The 19,007-nt window shown below is 50.0% G+C and overlaps 1 protein-coding gene across 7 annotated transcripts in view; it reads right to left on the bottom strand.

The window, feature by feature from the left end:
• The window catches only part of ZNF516 (zinc finger protein 516), a 116,696-nt gene that overhangs the window by 79,506 nt on the left and 18,183 nt on the right, over positions 1-19,007 (bottom strand). Inside the window, exon 1 of one of the 7 annotated variants that reach the window (XM_081800997.1) lies at positions 8,887-13,183. The exons of the other annotated variants lie outside the window; for them this stretch is intronic. The gene's annotated coding sequence lies outside the window, so the exon portion shown is untranslated. Of the gene's footprint in view, positions 1-8,886; positions 13,184-19,007 lie in introns of those variants that run through there. 7 annotated transcript variants of the gene reach the window in all.

The raw sequence follows: 19,007 nt of genomic DNA, 5'->3' as shown, positions 1-19,007 counted from the left end.
GGGGGGGGGGGAGAAGGAAAGATGGGAAAAAAGAAAAGTTAACAGGAGCCAGGGCTTGCTCTGTAATGTTCTGCACATAAATGTCCTCCTGGGGCCCCTGGTCGGCCACAAAGAGCGGGGGTCTGGGGGTCCATCCAGCGCCCTGGAGCCGCCCGCACAGCCAGCGTAGTTAATGATCTAGTCAACGTTTCCATTAAGAGACCATGTCCCCCAACCCGGGCCGCTCGGCATTTTACAAAAAGAGAGAGCAAATCACTCGCTTCATTACACGAACCACAAAAGCAGTCCAGTTTCACTCTGACTTTTTTCCATGCTGCATCAAGAGGATGAAAGCCTAAGTTCCGAATAATTCAGAAATACTGAAAACCTGGAGAATCCCAGAGAAAATCAAGACTCATAAATTTCTAGCTTTAAAACAGACATGGAAGATCCGAAGGCTTTAGATAAACTACAGGGGAAAATCCCATTTACGAGCGGCTGGTAAGTTTTTACTGAGCCTAAACTCAAAAGTGTACACCAATTCAGTGCCTAATATAAATTTTTTTAAAGAAATTATCAACAGTGAAAACAAAATAATCCCATGTAGAAACTTGCCGTATTTTCTCGCTGTGTCACACTTCCTGGTCAACTGGATGTACGTTTTTGAAATTAGTATTAGTTGATTGCAAAACATATTTTAACAGAAATTCGTTTCTACAAATAAGCTGTATTTTACTGCAAGTAAACCAAGAACAAAGGACAGTATTTGCCCCCCAACCCATTGACAGTGACCTATTGTCCAGACTTTTACCAAAAACCAACGTTTTTCTCCCTGTGTAAGAACACCGACTGCAATGAATACCTATCTGACATTATCGCTTTCCTCTGTGCTTTTCGTGAACAGCCTGGAAGTCTCCACCATCAAATAAAGAACTGTGCCCAAGAATACAAAGAGAGATAATTATGTGCGGTAAGCCATAAAACATTCTGTTAAACATTACCTTCCGAGGTAGGACTGTTGAGCACAGAAGTCAGCCCCCAAAAATCCCTTCATTAAGAGCGCACGGGAAAAATAAACACTTCAGTGATCAATTTTACTGAATTCTAAGTAACTGCATACAAAACATTTTCTGTAAAGATACCCTGAGCGGAGTTTATTTTGGTAGGACAGCTGAAAGGCATACCATGCAAGAAATTAAGACTTTCTTGGCCCTTGTACGAATACCAATCAATACTTCAAGAGGATCAAAATTAGAAAAGGACAAATCTTCCCCAAATGCTTCAGTATCTAAGGCACATACAGTAGAACCAGTTTAAATTTTCCAGATCCATTACTGCTAATAACTACTGTAACATGACCTAGTTTATCACTCACACACACAGCACCTTTGAGAGCATTTGAGCCTCTTAAGAAGAGTGATCTATCAGAGAGTGTTTACAAAGAGCAATTCTTGACAAGAACATGATGTCACATTGCCCTAGGATTTATCCTGCATTGCTTGTCTAAAAATATATTTTCAAGCACACTTAATGACACATCCCTGCAAGCTCTAACTTTTGGAGATAAAAGACCATCTCTACCTTTCTTGCAAGGAACAAAAAAGGATAAACACGCAAAATCCCATTCTAACTCCCCAGAAGAATGTTACCATGTTATTCGGCCACGAAAGTTAAGGAAATGCTGTATGTGAAGTGATCGCAAATGATCTTGCAGAAATGAGGACGGGATGTTTTCTAAGCCAAAACATCTTACCCAGCAGCAGCTTTTGGGGAAAAGTGAACATAAAATACAAGAGGGCAGGTCTGGGGATTCCAGAGCTCGCAGGCCCCACGGCCGCCCCCCCGGCCTGGGGAGGGGAGAAAGGGTACAGCACTGTCCCCTGGTGCTCACAGACAACAGCAGTCCCACCAGTGGCTGCGAACGGTGTCCACGAACCTGAAGACCACGACGCGGACGCAGGGCCCACCTCCACCGAATCTTGCGTTGGGTTCCCGCAGAGTCCACACTGAAACCTAGAGTCAGAATGGTGGCGGGCCCGTGCAACCCCATGTATGTTGATTCTGTCAGACGGTCATTTCTCTGTCTCTTTTCAACCCAAGCAGCAAGCTCTAGATGCCTCCTCCAACCGTTCAGAGCAAGGACCGGAGCGGACGTGCCCGCACTGCGAGGCGACAGACCGAGGTTCCCAAGGGCCGCATGGGCCCAGGTGGGAGCCCAGGGCTCGGCTCAGTGCAGGCGTGGCCCCGGGTGAGGGGGCCGAGGGCCTGGGAGCCTGCTCTTGTGTTCTAGGCACCATGACATCCGAGCTGGGGCTACTGGTTCACGAAAATCACTCAGGAGTTGGCGTTTACGGAGACCAACTCTAGAAACGCCTATTCGGCGAAAGGGACAGTTACTTGTAAACTCACTGTGGGATACCCACACGACACCCACGTCAACAGGAGGCTGTTGCAGAGCCGCCGAATGACGGCACACCTGCGCTGCATGAGCCGGGTCTCCCATGAGCACAGACCTCCACGGGAGAGAGAAAACGGGAACGTGTGGGGCTCACCCACCCAATACACAAAGTACTGGAAAATCAAAATACAATCGCTCTGAAGTATGCTTCCAACTCAGGTATCTGAATGAGCTCCTATTCCATTACTTCCTCGTCACGGTTAATGACCAGAGGCTACGTTTACCTCCGCATCCCCGCGACCCAAGAAGGGCCTCCCGTCTCCTGCTCCAGGAGGAAGGGCAGGGCCCATCCAGCGGAGACTCCATGAAAGGCACTCACTCCTAAAAGCAGAGGCGCTGTCACCGCAGGTAAGGACAGTGGGGCTCCTCTCTCCACTCGCGGGAGACAACAGATGCTCCCTTCGGCTCCGCTCCTTACCAGACTCCTCGGGCGGCTCACACTGTCCACGCACAACCCTTTCTGCCTTTCCGAACCCTGGGGGTACAAACACCCGCACCTCTTCGGGGAAACGCGGATTACTGTTTGAGAAACGCAGCCCAAGGAGTAACTACAGTCGAGACCTTCCTCAACTAAGGGCCCCCAAAATCGTGCCTCTTTGGACCCATAAATAACTAAGCACAATCTGGTCATGCACAAAATCAAACAAGATTCCCAGTGCTGAGTCCCATAACCTGGCGTGTTCTCTGGGCAGAGATCGGCCCCATGAAGCCTCCGTGGGCACCACCACCTCCACTTAGGGAGGAACCGACCCAAAGCTTCTAGTCTCTCACCACGTCGTCAACATACATCATAATTTTAGGTGACTGCACACAGCCATACCCCCCCCACCCCGGAAAGTGCACGCAACACATTTCACCAGACACATGATCAAACCCTGACCCTCAGAGCTCAGGATTTGGTTTAAACTGCACCACTGCATATTTACCCGTTTGATGCAATGAAAAGGCACCATTCACTGATTCACTGTGGGGGGTTTGTGACTGCAATCCTAACTACAAATACGGGTTTCCTCAGCTCTACCCTTAAAATCATACCGAGCTAGTCACACACACATACACTGCAAATCGCTTTCGATTTCTTTATATTTACACTGTTTTGTTTTTTAAGTTTTTTCCAAAATTGGTCTGTTGCACGGAAGGTGCCCAGTTACAGAGCACCAGGAGGTTGGTGAGTCACGCACATGGTGCTGGCTGTTAATTGTGCAACAGTGCAAGCCACAGAAAGGGAAAACACCACCCTCAGCGCTTCACATTCGTCACGCCCCTAAGTGAAGCTCGGGGCTCATGGGAAGGGGTGAGAAGCCCTGCCAGGAAGACACCACACACAGAAAACAAAAAGACGCTTATTTCTAAGCATTCATAGGTAAGCCCCTACGTTACACCACGTGCATGTGGCCAAGAACAAAGATCTGCCTGAGTTCCTCGCATGTTAACCTCCTGCTTATTAGAAAGTTCTCAAAAAGGTGCTACAGGACTTGTCAACGATTCTAAGCTTTTTCTCCCTAAGCTGAACCTACCTGCATTTGAGATAAGCACACCATAGTGGCTTTCTTAGGTAATGACAGTTTCCTCCAGCTAGTTCTAAAATCTCCTAAGGGAAACCTTTCCAAATTAGGACCAAGAGTCAAACTTTGCTTTCGGGAGAGATGCACAAGCTTTGACTTGGGGCCTAGAGTAGAGGGCTCTAAACACAAATCGGTTCCTTTCAGGAGACCATGTTGATCCAGTCTTGCCATGTCACAGGTAATTCCTACCAATGTCATGCTCTTCACAAAGTGAAAACACAGCTTCACTAGGAAACACATGGAAAATACCACTGTCCTTCTGGGGAGGTGAGCTTCTCACCCACGTGGAGGTCTAGCCTGGTGCCCAACGCACACTGCAGCTTCCCGTGTGCACACGCCAACTGTCTCAGGATGCACATAATAATTACTCATTTAGCTAAACTCCACCTGCAGCCCCATCCCTGCCATGGCCAAGCTCTTCCAGAAAAGCCCTCTCAGAAGGAAACACTGGCAGGAAGAGCATCTGAGTCGCGTTGTCCTAGAGGTTCATGGTTTTCTCACCAGCGCGCAGACCGGCGACACATTCCACCTTCCAGGCACGGAGCCTCGCCCCGCGCACATGGGCGCCCACAGGAGGCTCTTCTCACGGAGGGTCTCCCCACGGAAACCCCAGCCCCGAGGACCCGCTGGAGGGGGGCGGCCATGGCCCACGCGGACTGGTCGTACTGGACACTCGGGCTGGAGCGCAGCAGGACATCAAGCAGAACCAGACACCTTCACAGAAGGCTGGTTCCCTCCCTGTTTTTCTGGAAGGGGCAGGGACTGATTTTTACAACCATTGAACTCGAGTAGTCCATGATGGTTTACAGCAACCACAGAACCAGGGAGAGGCACCTGTCCTAACAAGACAACTGTCCCCACCACCAGCAGGCCCTGTCTCTATGCAACCGGCTAACTTTGACGGTGTCCTCGGGGATCTGCCTTTGCGTCCCCAGCGCCCCATGCCACCGCAAACCACAAGCAGGACGGCACATGGGGGTGAGCGGACGAGGCCAACTGCAGCCTCCTCACCACCGAGGGGGCCAAGGGCACCTGGGGACCACACCGTTTGAGGGGCCCTGGATCACCCTATGTCTTGTGGCCTTTAACGGAGATTTGGGGGGGCGAGTCATTTGTCACATACAGTTTCTACAGTTGTCAGAAACGTACTCAGAGGATGTTTCGCCATCTTGCATTCCAAACATCGAGTAAGAAAATGTACATAAAGTCCTTAGACCAGTGCCTGGTCCCTGGTGGGCACTCAGCAAGGGGAGCGTCCCTTCCCCGTGAGGGCCCAATTCCAAAATTCAGTTGCAGTGTCAAAAATCACAAGGAACCCAACCCCGATTCGCGTCCCTACACAGGAGCGGTTCTGCTGTGGGAGTCCCGAGGCCCGCATCCTAGGTCTGATTACTCAGATATTCACCGAGTGCCCACCTCAAGCCGGGCGGCCCCCACATGCTGCTCACACCTGGGCAAGTCTCTGGCTCACTTGGGCATCTGTGCCTGCAAAGGGAGGGTCCACTTCAGGTGGAGATGCTAAGGAAACGCCCCTCCTCTGACACTCCAGCCAAATGATTTCCCCCAAATCCAGAGATAAAAACCTATGGAGCGTTCCTTTTCCACCCTATTTGGCATCAAAATATCTTTCAGATTAAAATCAAATTTAGTATTTTCCTTTGGGCTTTTAAACTTATTTTCAAAGTGTTTTTGTCCCAGAAGAGCTCCCTGGGCTTCAGTGGTGTGCCTGGGGTCCCCACAGGAGGGGACTTCATGTGGGGCTTCAGTTCTCCAAACTTGGAGGCTCCTCCCAGCAAATTCAAATCAAACCATTTCACAACTTTAACCAAATGACAATCCACACAATTATCTGAGAAAAAGAAAGAAAAGTTTGCGCTACAATACATCTCCTTATAAGGAATGCGAGCCTAACACACTTCAGCTTCTAGAATGTCCCTTTAGGTAAAACACAGACACCAGAGAAGGCTGAGTCCACGCATGTCCCAGCACACAGCAGGCAGACAAAGACTAGGATCTGCTCGTGGCAGAACCGCCCAGTGAAAACGAAACCTCTCTCCCTGCGGACACAGATGGAAGCTTCCTCCACGAGTGATGGAAGAAAGGAACATCCAGGAGTTCAGGGTTCACTGATCCCCACACTAGGGCTTTGCTGCCCTCAGCATCGCCTCCCACAAGGGACCCTGCAGCTGCGTGCCACCCCCAAGCACGCTGCCCAAAACACCACGGAGCAGACGTTGTGCAAACGTGGGAGGAAAAGTCAGCCCCACTCCCATGCACACAGCGTCCTTCGAGCAACACTTCCCCAGATAACAAAACGAAAGCGTCCCTCCCCACACGCCCCGCGCCCCACAGATCTACCCACACAGGCGAGCTCAGGGAAAATCCCTGAAGAGCTTTTGCTGCACTTAACCCTGATCCCTGAAAAACAGGTGCTCTTGTTGAGTTCTTTTCCTATTTACCATCAGATGCCTTTTGCCATTTTTCCTGCTATGCCAGGAAAAGCGACCCCACGCCAAGGTCAAACTGAAAACTATTGTTTTAGCTTAAACGCTCTCAATCCCAGGTCTGTAAAACACAAGTCCCATGGATTAAACAGGAAGGTCTCTTCATCGACCCAAATATGACTTTCCTGTGAGGGAGTCAGTGAAGTAACAAGACCCTCCTGATGGACCCCTGCCACCATGGCTCCTCCCAGGAAAGGAGCTGAAACTGCCCCCCACCCAGGCCTCTCCCAGGGCCTGAACTCTTCCAAAGCTCTGGTTTCAGGTGATCACACTTTTCCTTTTGAGGTGTTATCTATTTTTTATTTTTTCCCAGTTTATTTATTTTTGGTTTTTTATTAAGTTTTTTAATCAAGTGATGACAACTTTCAAAAAAAATTTGCTATTGCTTTTTTTTTTAAAGTTTTTTATTTATTTGAGAGAGAGAGCACGCACAAACAGGGGGAGGGGCAGAGAGAGAGGGAGAAGCAGGCCCCCCGCCTAGCAGGGAGCCCGATGCGGGGCTGGATCCCAGGACCCTGAGATCATGACCTGAGCCAAAGGCAGATGCTTAACTGACTGAGCCAACCCAGGCGCCCCTCGCTATTGCTCTTAAGAAAAAAATTAACTGCTGCAAATGCACAGACACAGATGTTTTCAGGAGAGAGAAAAGCACCTCGGGCAGCTCTGGTAGCTCACAGCATGGCAGACGGGAGGCTTCTCCCCACTCTGCACGCAGTGGCCGGTCCAGACAGCACGCAGGCCGCCTAACCGCATCGGGTCTGAGCACCTGGACGGGTCGGCAGCACATCCACACCTAAGGCAAGCCACGGCGCTTTCCTCCTGGCGGCGCTCCGCTCCGCACAAGGCTCATGCCACGGGCCACCCGAACACCAGGCCCCGCGGATGGCTCTGTCTTCCGTCTGGACCGTGGATCCGAAGGGCAGCAGCTCTACCTCCGCCTGCACCGCCGGAACTCGCGGAGCAGACCCTTGGGTTCAGGGCTGACTGGGACCACCACGCTGACCTGTCCAGCAAGCGGCTGTGCTAATCAGAAGAAGCATTTCCTTGAAATCTCAGCTTCCTCGCCGTTCGCGTGTTCAGTGTGCGCGCCGCTGTGCTCATCCAACCGGAAAGGCATCCCACAGATATGCGACAGCGACATTTGCAAACATCTCTTCAAGGCTAAAATAAAATACTTCTGCTGAGGAGCCATAAGCAGTGCATGGGAAGTCTTTCCTCTCAACCCAAAGGGACACATACTTTCTAAGAATGGGTAAAGACAGGTAGAGATCCACCAAAGTCGGATCTCATGCTGGCTTTCTTCACGTGGTCATGCAACGTGTCTCCGCATCCAGGCTCAGGACCTGGAGCTCATGACAGCGTCGTGGCGCATTCCTGGAGCCCCTGGCCGTGTCTCCCACTGGTAGCTGGGGACCTCGAGAGGACAGTTAAGAGGTGCCAGGTCCCTGGGACCAGGAGTGCAGAGCCCCAGCAGCGACGTGGGGTCCAGGGGGAGCGTGCCAGCCTCCAGAGCCTTGCAAGGCCTCTCCTCACCCCATGCCTGGTCACTTCACTTACAGAGAGATTCAGAGGTTTCCTTTTATCTTTCCCATTTTTAAAAAACTATTTAGTGATGTGTCTTTTAAGACCTGAGATGCATCATGGATCCCTCAGGACACTGGGGCAGGGCCAGGGGTGGAGGGGGACACCGCACTGGACCGGAGGGATGTGACCACAGCTGCGTATGCCTGGAGGGCAATGGCCGCCTCTACACCTGCAGGTGACCCCTAGGACAGGCCCGGCCCCAGAGCTCTCCGGGTGCCTAAGGCTCGCGCGCCAGATGCCAGAGCCCGACGTGCAAGATGGGACATCTCATAAAAACTACCTGCTGGACAGCGGGTCTTTGGCGTTTGGGTTTTTTGAACAAAGCACTAACTTTCTTCTGACTTAGTTTTTCCTTGACTGAAACCAACATTTCAGAGTGATGAGCACTGAGAGACCATTTCCTGCCTCTGGACACCTCGGGCGGAACAAGGAAGAAGAAACAGAAAAGATTTTATTCTTTGGCAGCAATTCTTCAGTCCAGGAAACTCTCAGGAGAAAGAAGGCTTTGAAAAACTCTATTTACCATCCCCCATGGGCCAAGGAGCCCACGTCCATCTGAGAAACACTCTGATGCCCATTTCCAGACAATGCACAGGAGGAAAATTCCAGAATCAACCGTGATATGCAGGAGGAAGAGAAGGAATCTCAGGGACGGCGCCTTGGGGAGAGCCACCTTCCACCTCCTTGCCCAGACTCACTAAAGCCATAAAAGTCGAAGGAAGCGGAGCTGGAACGACCAACAAGCGTAAGTCAACAGAAGAACCATGGGGCGGACCTGGCGAGCAGAGCCTCTCACCTCCAAGTCTTCCTCCCCAGATGGACGCACACTCCACAGAACACCCGACCAGGCCTCCTCCGCGTGTCCAGGGCGAGGACAGCAAGGGACATCTGCGGGGGTCATGGGAGGGCAGGAGGGGCCTCAGCGGGAAACGTGGAGGGACGCGGGCAAGGCCCGGGGCTCAGAGACACTGCGGCACCGATGTCCACCTTCCAGATCTGACGAACGCTCTGCCTGAAGACGTTAGCGCGGGGACACTGCGCGAAGGGGCTGTGGGAACTCTGAATTATTGCAAAACTACAGTGAAAGGACACTCCCTGGATGTTGTGCAAACACCCCCAATGTCATCCAAATAATAAAACATTAGTAACCTGCTTTTACAAGAGCTCTTTGCCTTCCTTAAATAAAATAGTGTTTGCCTGTTAAGAATAAGTAAATGAGGGGCGCCTGGGTGGCTCAGTCGGTGAAGCGTCTGCCTTCGGCTCAGGTCGTGATCACGGGGTCCTGCAGCGAGCCCCGCATCGGGCTCCCTGCTCAGAGGGGAGCCTCCTTCTCCCTCTCCCTCTACCCCCGACTCGTGCTCACCCTTTCTCTCCCTCAAAAGAAAAAATAAAATAAATAAATAAAAATCTTAAAGAAAGAAAAGAATAAGTAAATGAAACAAGATTACAGAAAAAGACCAGACCAGCGCATGAGGGGCAGAGAGCAGTCCCCAAACAAAGGAAGGTTCGTGATGCTGTGGGGCCGCGCAGCCAACCGAAGCTACGGAGCTGCCCCTGGTGCGGGGACGTGCGGGGACATGCGGGCCTGGCGGCCTCCCTCCGAAATCTCCCCGCGCCCCCAGAGCCCCTCCGGGCGGCGGCCACTTGAACACACAGGTAACGGTGTGTCCTGCGGGCCAGGTGCTGTCCAACACTTCTGTGCGTGTGCACACGTTCCAGGTGCCCCGGTCCCCAGCAGTGACCACGGCCACCCTCTCCCCAGAATGCAGAAACGGGCACAGAGAGGGCAGGCACAGTGCCGAAGGTCACGCAGCGTGGAGGCAGCTGCACGGCGGGCTTCGGTGCCCGGCCCCTCTGACGGGCATGGGAGCCGGGGTGTGCCTGCGCATGCTCCCTTCGTGGGGGAAGCAGAGCGGAGCCCCACACGTGGACGTTTCAGACGCCACCCCGCAGAACAGGGGGTGGAACGGAGCGGGGAGACAGGTGGCAGGCACGGCCGGCGGAGGACCGGCAGGAAGAACACCGAGAGCCAGGAACAGAGTCCTGACGGAGGACGAAGAGGCAAAACCCCCTGCTTCGGCCCTCGCTCTCCGCTGCTCTCCACAGCACCCAGTCCCCAGCTCAGAAGAGCCAGGCGCCACCTCTGAATGGGACACTGGCCCCTGTGCTCCCGGGCCCGTGTTCACTGAGGCCCGACTCCCCTTCTGACCTCCCACGTCCCCAGGGACCCAAGCCCTGCTGGAAACTCCCGGGGTCCCGCGGGAGCAAATATTAATTCCAGCTCCTGTAATACATCTTCTTGAGGACATGGATGCCTTCATCACTCGCATCACTCTCAGGGCCCTGCTGAGACCCCAGCTCCATCCCGAGGCCTCATGAAAAGTCGTGTGTGTCCGCCGCCACCCACCACCGGCCCGGACGCCTCTGGGACAATTCGGGAGGCGGTAAAAGCACGGATGGAAGACACTTCAGCCAGAGCCCTTGGTCCCCCTGGGGTTCCGGTGACCTCCTCCGGGGGAGGTGCGCCCGGCGTGCAGACCCCTCTCTTCAGCACGGGACCTGTTCCGGGGGCGGAAGCCCAGCGTGGGAGCGAGGCCACCAGACAAGAACACGGTTCAGAGCGCCAATCGCAGCCACACCCCAGCACACGCGGAGGACAGCGCAGGAGTCATGTGCACCCGTGTGGAGTTCCAGAGGACAATCCACCTGGAGGCGGGGTTCCAGGAGATCAGGGATGGGAGGGGGCTGATCTAGAGACAGGCCACACAGAGGGCAGAGGGGACTCCAAGTCAGGGGGATGGGGCTGGTGAAAATGTCCTTGCAGGAATGCGCACCCCCCCACACACACAGGGAGGTTGGGGGTCCTGAACAGTCAGGGAGACAGGCCAGGGGACAGGCAGTCAAACCAGGCGAGCGTGAGGAAGGCCCTCACTGCTGAGACACCTTCCATCAGACTCAAAAGGACACGGGAAGTCACCAAAGTCCAGGCATGAGGAGGTGACGAGGAGCCAGAAAGCCTGTCCTGAGAGCCCCACGGCAAAGACAGGGACAGGGAGACAGGAGGCAGGGACCATGAACCTCAGACCCTCCCAAGGGAGCGTAAGGACAGAGGCTAAGTTCAAGGCCTGCAGGAGGGCTGGCAGGTGGGGCGGAGCCCTGGGGCCGGGGCCCCGGGACACACAGGGGTCTGTGGATGCCCATCTCCTCTGAGTTCTGGGCTGGGACGAACCTAAGGATAGCTGGCCCCTCTCGCTTCAGAGCACCGGCATGTGGCAAAAGCAGAGAGGTCACGGCCCAGCCAGGTGACACTCTCCCCGGCCCCACCCAGATGGTCAGCACCTCAGGGGCAGGAACGGCCACGTCTTCCCAGGCGGCCGCAGGTGACAACATGGCTCAGAACACACAGGATGGGAACCGGAGCCCAGGGCACTGGAGCCTTGGACCACCTCTCACTGTGATCTTGAGAAAGACCTGGCTCGTCGAATCAATGTATAGAGTCCGAGCCCCAAGGCCCTTTTGCAATGTGCCTGGATGGCCTCGTGTTTGAAGCAGAAGTTTGGTAACTTCCTGCATTTGCAGACACATTCAAACTGTAAGTACATTCAATTCCTGATTTTTCTGTTACCAGATAAATGCATTTCCACGTAGAAAGGAACCACATGCCTGCTGGCCTCCCGAAGCGGACTCATGGATGAAAAGTGGTGAGTAGTGCCTCTGACCACTGGCCGAGGACTTCTAACTCCCCATGTGGTGCAGGACAGCCTTCCCAAGAGGACGGACAGGCAGCGCACCCCAAACCCCCGCCCGGAGACGGAAGCAGCAGGCCTAGCGCAGACAGCCCTTTGGGGGCCCACGCGGACACGCACGCATCCTCTACAGGGCGGCCACCGTGTCCTGGGACCGCTGGGACCCTACGACCATGAGGCTGGCGGTAGCAAGCTCTGACGGGTCAGAAAGCAGAAAGGTTCGAGAAACGGGGAAGCTCTTCTTCCCACTTTCACAGAAATGGGTTTAATTTATCTGAAGTGAGAGACACGAAGATTAAGATTGGTGATGGCCTTCAACATTGGTGATGTGTGGCAGGCCCGCGGTCACTGAGCTGCTGATGCACTGGACACCCTCACCTGAAGGCTCCCACAACACGCATAAAGGTGTTTAAGTTCATTCTTGAACACTTGGGGTTTTTTTAATGAGGTTCTAGTGCTCCCACAGGTTCAGCTCTGGATGCCCAAATAGAAATACCAGTCGTAGTCCGAATCGGCTGGGCTGACGTTCCCCGGACTAGAAAAAAGTCTTCGCCTTCTCCCAGCAAAACGTAAAATTAGTAAAACGTGCAGAGCGGTGAAGTCACCCACACAAAATTACACCCACACTTAATTATTAAGGATTTGCTGTCCTGTTTTTCATATTACCAAGAAAGCGACACTCACTCTACCTTTCTATTTAGAGGGCTCTTTAAAAATACGTTTCAATGAAGATGTATGAATGTATGTATTGTACCCAGCGGACAGTTACAAGGAAGTACTCATGATTTTAGGTTACATATTTTCCCTTCTACATTGAAACCAAAAACCTGGTAATAGTTTCCACTACTGCATTTAGGGTAAAAGTGCTTTCTTTCAGTCTAACAAGAAATTAAATAAAATTACCAGGTTGGGCCAAGGGAGGACATTCGCTCTTCAGATAAAAGGAATGGTGGTGAGGAGAGTACTGACCAGAAACTTCAATATTTTTAAAAAACGTAATTTAATGTTGGGATGACACAGAGACTTCACTTCCTATTTTTATCTTCTTCTACTCAAAAGCTCTGGAGTATGACATGCTGTCCTCAGAAAACCAGACACGGTCAACTTAAGTTCCTCTCAACTGATATTCATTAATTATAAAAAACCGATGCAGGCACAGAATTGTACACTTAATTATCGTTAATATGCCAATTTTTATAGTATATCTACTTTGCCACAATAAAAAATGCAAAATAAAAATACAGAGATTATAAACACTTGAAGTCACTTAAAATGCCTTCATATTCTATTCCCAGAAAAAAAATCACAACACAAAATATTAATACTAGGGCGCCTGGGTGGCTCAGTTGGTTAAGCGACTGCCTTCGGCTCAGGTCATGATCCTGGAGTCCCGGCATCGAGTCCCGCATCGGGCTCCCTGCTCGGCAGGGAGCCTGCTTCTCCCTCTGACCCTTCCCCCTGTCATGTGCTCTCTGTCTCTCTCATTCTCTCTGTCTCAAATAAATAAATAAAAAATCTTTAAAAAAAAATTAATACTATTTACAGACATCTAATGTATGGTTACACTTACATGAACTATGTTAATCTTGAAACAGCATTATCCTAAATGATGACTGGATCCTTAGATGTCCGAGCTCATCATCAGAATCCACAGACTGTTTAAAAAAGATTTTTTTCCCCTAGATGAGGCTGCCAATTTTTTGTGTGCCAGATTTGGAGCGGGCTGTCTGTGGAACACCCCGTAACACTCCGCATGCTCTGCACCAACAGACTTACAGAAAAGCATTGCTTTTTTTTTTTCCCCTCAACTTTTAACTGAGCTCTGGAACACGCTGAAAGTTTCATGACACAATTCTAAGTCATATACATAAAGAACATAAAGGGCGCATCTCAATCCCACGTCACTGTGTTTTACCAGGGCCACGCTCTATACTCACTGCTTGAGAAATTCCAAGTTCACGTTATTTTAGATGCAGCATTTAACCAACACTGTAGCGTCTGGATCCAAGGAGCCCTTTTATAAATCAGCTTTGGAATGTCCCACTTCTTCCTGCCTAGAAATTCCATACGAATCCTTTTCTGTGCTCTCCGGTTTATTCTGAGAATTTTAATCCATTTCATTTTTTGTTACAAATATTTCACAGCCAGCCTTGGCCAAAAGTGCTAAAGTTCTGACTTAGTTCACATTAAGAACGTCTTACCTATGATTTTTGATAAACCCTACGTACTGCTGGGCCTATCCTGCCCCGGAAAATGTTTCCACAAAGCTCAAGAAGCCTGGTTTCAGAAATTCCCTCTATTTTCCTTACTTCTCTGAGCAGTATCCTTCTTTAAAAGTATTTCTGTAAGCTGATTAATTAAAAGACACCTTTCTGAAGCTGTATCCCACCCACATCAAAGATAACAATTTACATTATTCCTAATCAATCTACTGGCCAGAAGAAATAAGAAACAGGAAAAAGAATACTATTAAAAACTCTTATTAAAGAAAACGTTAGCAGAATGCACAACGTATTGTCAGTCCACATACTATTACATTCACCAAATCCTCAACCCTCAGGACTCGGAAGGAAGGAGTCCCCGGCCACTGCCCAGGGCCATGACGAGGTTGGGGTGCACCTCTCCCATCACTTCTGGCCGCAGCTCTCCCGGAGCCTTACTCCCACACCCCGGGACTGGATGTGTGGCATCTGAATCCGTGGCCTGTACTGTTTCTGTGGGGAAATGAACACCTGGTAATGGGCAGCCTGCAAGGCTTTCCTGGCTGGACAGCCAGTTCCGCGGGGGCGCAGGCCAGGCCTTGCTGGCACCCACGCCTCTTCCTGCAACGGCTCAGTGGCCTCATCTCTTTCATGGGATAGCATTTGACAGGAGATCCCCAAGTCCACCAGGGCTCCCCTGAGTCCTGGTCCAGCACCCGGCAGCCCTGCCAGGCTTTGGAAGGTGGACTGTAACCCCTGTCCAGGAGAGGCCTCCGCCAGGGCCAGCCCAGGACACCAGGCCTGCGTCTCCCAGCCCCACACTCACCACATCTCCGCCCGTGGCCTCCTCCCACAGGGCCACCTACCTGGTGAGGGCATCACTGTTCCTACAGGTGCACATGGAGATCCAGGGTCCACGCGGGCCTCCCCCAGCCTCACAGCATCTGGTTCATGGCCAGCTCCCCAGGACTTCACCTTCCCATGGGAACCACTCGCTTTCGGCCCCTCTTCCCCCGCCTCTCGGCCTCTGGACTAGCCCCAAGCACCAGCCTCCTTGGATCATCTGCCCTGAACACGCCCCTTCTTCAGCCTCCACACTGGGGAGCCCCCTGCAGCAGGCCACTGAGGGGTCATGCAGAACACACTCCACCCACTGGGGACAGCGCCTCTAACATCCACTGCCTTTTGGACAGAGCCCAAAGTCTTCCAGATGATCCGGAGTCATGATTATTTGCCCACAATGACCTCTGAAACATCGCCCCTTGGCTACCCGCCATCCATCACACATGCACACACGTGCACACACATGCATACACATGCTTGCACACACATACACTTGCACATACGTGTTTGCACATGCATACACACGCTTGCACACATACACGTGCACATACGTGTTTTCACATGCATACACACATGCCTGCACACATACACGTGCACATACGTGTTTGCACATGCATACACATGCTTGCACACCTGCACACATACACTTGCACATATGTGTTTGCACATGCATGCACAATGCTTGCACACACATACACATGCACATGCATGTTTGCACATGCATACACACATGCTTGCACATGTCTGCCCACATGCACATACGTGTTTACACATGCATACACACATACTTGCGCACACATGCACGCCTCAAGGTTCCAGCAATACCAAACTTCTCCCGGGCTTGGTTCTCATCCATCACCCCCTTCCCTGCTCAGGGTTCTAGCGTCCTCACCAACACGTCCTTTACAATCTACTTGGAAAGGCAACTGGCCAAATAAAAGATGACTCAAAGAACTCAGAAAAATAAGAATGAAAGAAGTCTGACAATTATCACTACACCCAATAAGCACAGAAGTATAAATATAATCAAGCCTAAGTAACTGCGATCCACACAGAAAATAAACATGTAATTCTTACATGTCTTGAAGTAAAATAATGTAAAAATAATAAATGAGCAACACTAGACTAAAATAACATCCCAAAAAGGAATTGCAAGAGCGACATGGGGAGAGGGGAGGAGATGGAGAAAGAGGAGGAAGGTAACAGAAGTAACTCATTTCTTCATCTTTGCCAAAGAGGAAGTCAAATTATATGGTTACTAAACTTGATAAATTGAGAAACATGGGTTAAGCAAAAGTTATAAATATAACCACCAGCATAACTAAAAACATTGGACTTTCTGCAGGCTTCCTTCTGACTTCAAGAATTAAAGGAAACATAATCCACAGATCAATGAACAGAAAATAAAGGGAAAAAGAAGAAAACATAAAGAAGATAAAACTTTTTTTTTAATTAGAAAAGAGGACATCTGTTTCAGGAAAATTATAAACGGAACAAATTTATTAAGGAAGACTCTATGATAGGGTGAAAAACAAAAATCTAACATGTACTCTCTAAAGAGACCCCGAAAACTACGGGACACACAACAAAAGTCAGGCATGGAGACAAACTACACCAGAAAAATGCAAACGAGAGCAACAGTGAAAATGAGACTATCATTAAAAGTTTAATTCACGGTTTAAAAAGGCACTGCATGGCACAAAAGTCGTATCTATTAAGGGATAAAAAAAATCACAAGGATGATAGTGGTCTAAAAGCTGTAAGTCAAATAACACAGAATAAAATATCTAAAACACACATCCCAGTGAGTATATGGAAAGACCCGCAGGAGAAAATAGATGTGGGAGAGATGACAAAACTCTCTAAAACCTGGATTTAAAAGGAAAAATAATAGAGGACCCGAAGCGAAGAGGAAGGTATACCTGCTCTGTAGGCTCTGCCCCCACACTCGCTGCTCTGCTGGAGGAGCAGGAGCACAGGGTGACCCCCTGTCAGCACAAAGAAGGCCTCAGAGGGTTCCATCACTCGGGAGCATCGAGCTCATGAGCGCCAGAATGACACGGTACCACGACACCAAACACCAGCAAGTAAGAGCAAAACGAAAACTAACAGAAGTGCAGCCATTTGGAAAATTTTAACGTCTCCGTAACAACGCCCATGGCAGGTACAATCAGAGCTCAAACCCAAAACCTCTCCTGAAACTAATCTGTGTCAAAATCTATGGGACACAAAGAAAGCTAAAAGTTTAGCTACAGCAATTAAAAATAAAGAAAATATACAAATGAAACACTAATTCAAAAAGTAACCTCTTAAAGATACCTCTTAAATTTGAATTTTAAAAAGTAGCAATAAGGAAAAAAAACAGTAAAACTGATAAATAAAATCAGTAACTATCCTTCCGATAACCCCAGTGAAGGAGTTAAATGACTAGCCAACCTAATTTAGACATTTTAAAAAGGCAGGATTTGGGGGAATTAGGTGTAAGGACCAACAAAAGAATGAAAACTAAAATACTACAAAGTTTTTCAAAACTCTGGGTGAATACATTTGATAAGACGGATGAAAGAAATGCCTGATTTTCTAGTAAAATATAAATGTTCAACACTTACTCAGGAGTCGACAGAAAAAGTAACCAGACCAATAATCATGTGAGAAATCAAAAGATCTGGGGGTGCCTGAGTGGCTCAGTTGGTTAAGCGTCTGCCTTGGGCTCAGGTCATGATCCCAGGGTCCTGGGATCGAGTCCCACGTGAGGCTCCCTGCTCAGGGGAGAGTCTGCTTCTCCCTCTCCCTCTGCCTGCCTCTCTGCCTACTTGTGCTCTCTCTCTAATAAATAAAATCTTTAAAAAAAAAAAAAAAGAAATCAAAAGATCTGTTATATTCGTCCAGCAACTCCAATGAAAAAAAAAATCAGTCAAATTCACACATCTTTTGAGAAACAACTCAGATGGGGGCTACTTCAATGCTGCTGGAGCAGAAGGACTTTACGTAGAGTGTAAGCTATAAAAGGGATAAACAAAGATACTTGCAGCACAAAGCACAAGGCTAGTGTCCTAATAAAGCAACAAAGTGTGGATAACCGGGTGGAAAACTGACCAAGAAAATAAGCAGGCAATTCAAAGGAGAAATAAAATGATCAGCAAACATGAAGAAATGCTCAACATACTTAAATTTTTTATCACAAGATATTTACCTAATCAAGTTGGCCAAGACTTAAAAGACTGATAAGATCAAGCGCCAACAAAGAGAAAGCCATCACTCACACTGATGGAAAATGGCATTCTGATCTTTGTTGAGAAATCTGACAATACCAATTAAAATGCCCCTTCTTGGCGAGCCTGACTGGCTTATTCAGTAGAACGTGCGACTCTTGGTCTTGGGGTTGTGAGCTGAAGCCCCACGGTGGGCACAGAGCTTACTGAAAAAAATAAAATGAAATGAAATGCCCCTTCTTGACCAAAATTCCACCCCAGGGAACTTATCCTAAAGAAATATTCCCCCAAGTACACAAAACTGTATTATCAGAGAGGTTTCCTGCATCCTAGGAAAGAATGGGAGCAATGCAAATGTCCAGCAACAGGGGAGAGGACATAGGAGGGGCATCTTGCTCCGGAAGACATCCAGCTGGTGGGTGCTGGCTGTCCCTTCTGGCTGCACACAGCCACAGCCCACTCAGATGGGTCAGAGCTGGGCCACACTGGGCACAGGGCATTTGGAAATCAGTATGGTGTGTGCAAAGAACTGCACTCTACACATCCCTTGAAAAGAATAAGTTGTGATGCTATACAAAAAAAAAAAAAAAATGAGTGAAGGGGCGCCTGGGTGGCTCAGTCAGTTAAATGCTGGACTCCTGATTTCGCCTCAGGTCATGATTTCAGGATCCTGGGACCGAGCCCCAGGTTGGGCTCTGGGCTCAGCACAGAATCTGCTTGAGGATTCTCTCTCTCCCTCTCCCTCTGCCCTTCCCCCAGCTCGTGCATGTGCTCACACACTCTCTCTCAAATAAATAAACCGTTAAAAAAATGAATTGCAGGGGCGCATGGGTGGCTCAGTCGTTAGGCGTCTGCCTTCAGCTCAGGTCATGATCCCAGGGTCCCGGGATCGAGCCCCGCATCGGGCTCCCTGCT

Source organism: Leptonychotes weddellii, chromosome 13 (assembly GCF_054177405.1).
Source record: "Leptonychotes weddellii isolate Sample4059 chromosome 13, ASM5417740v2, whole genome shotgun sequence".
In the NCBI taxonomy this organism is placed as follows: Eukaryota; Metazoa; Chordata; class Mammalia; order Carnivora; family Phocidae; genus Leptonychotes; species Leptonychotes weddellii.
Note: the sequence above shows the minus strand (reverse complement) of the source record. Positions and strands in the feature narration are given on the sequence as shown.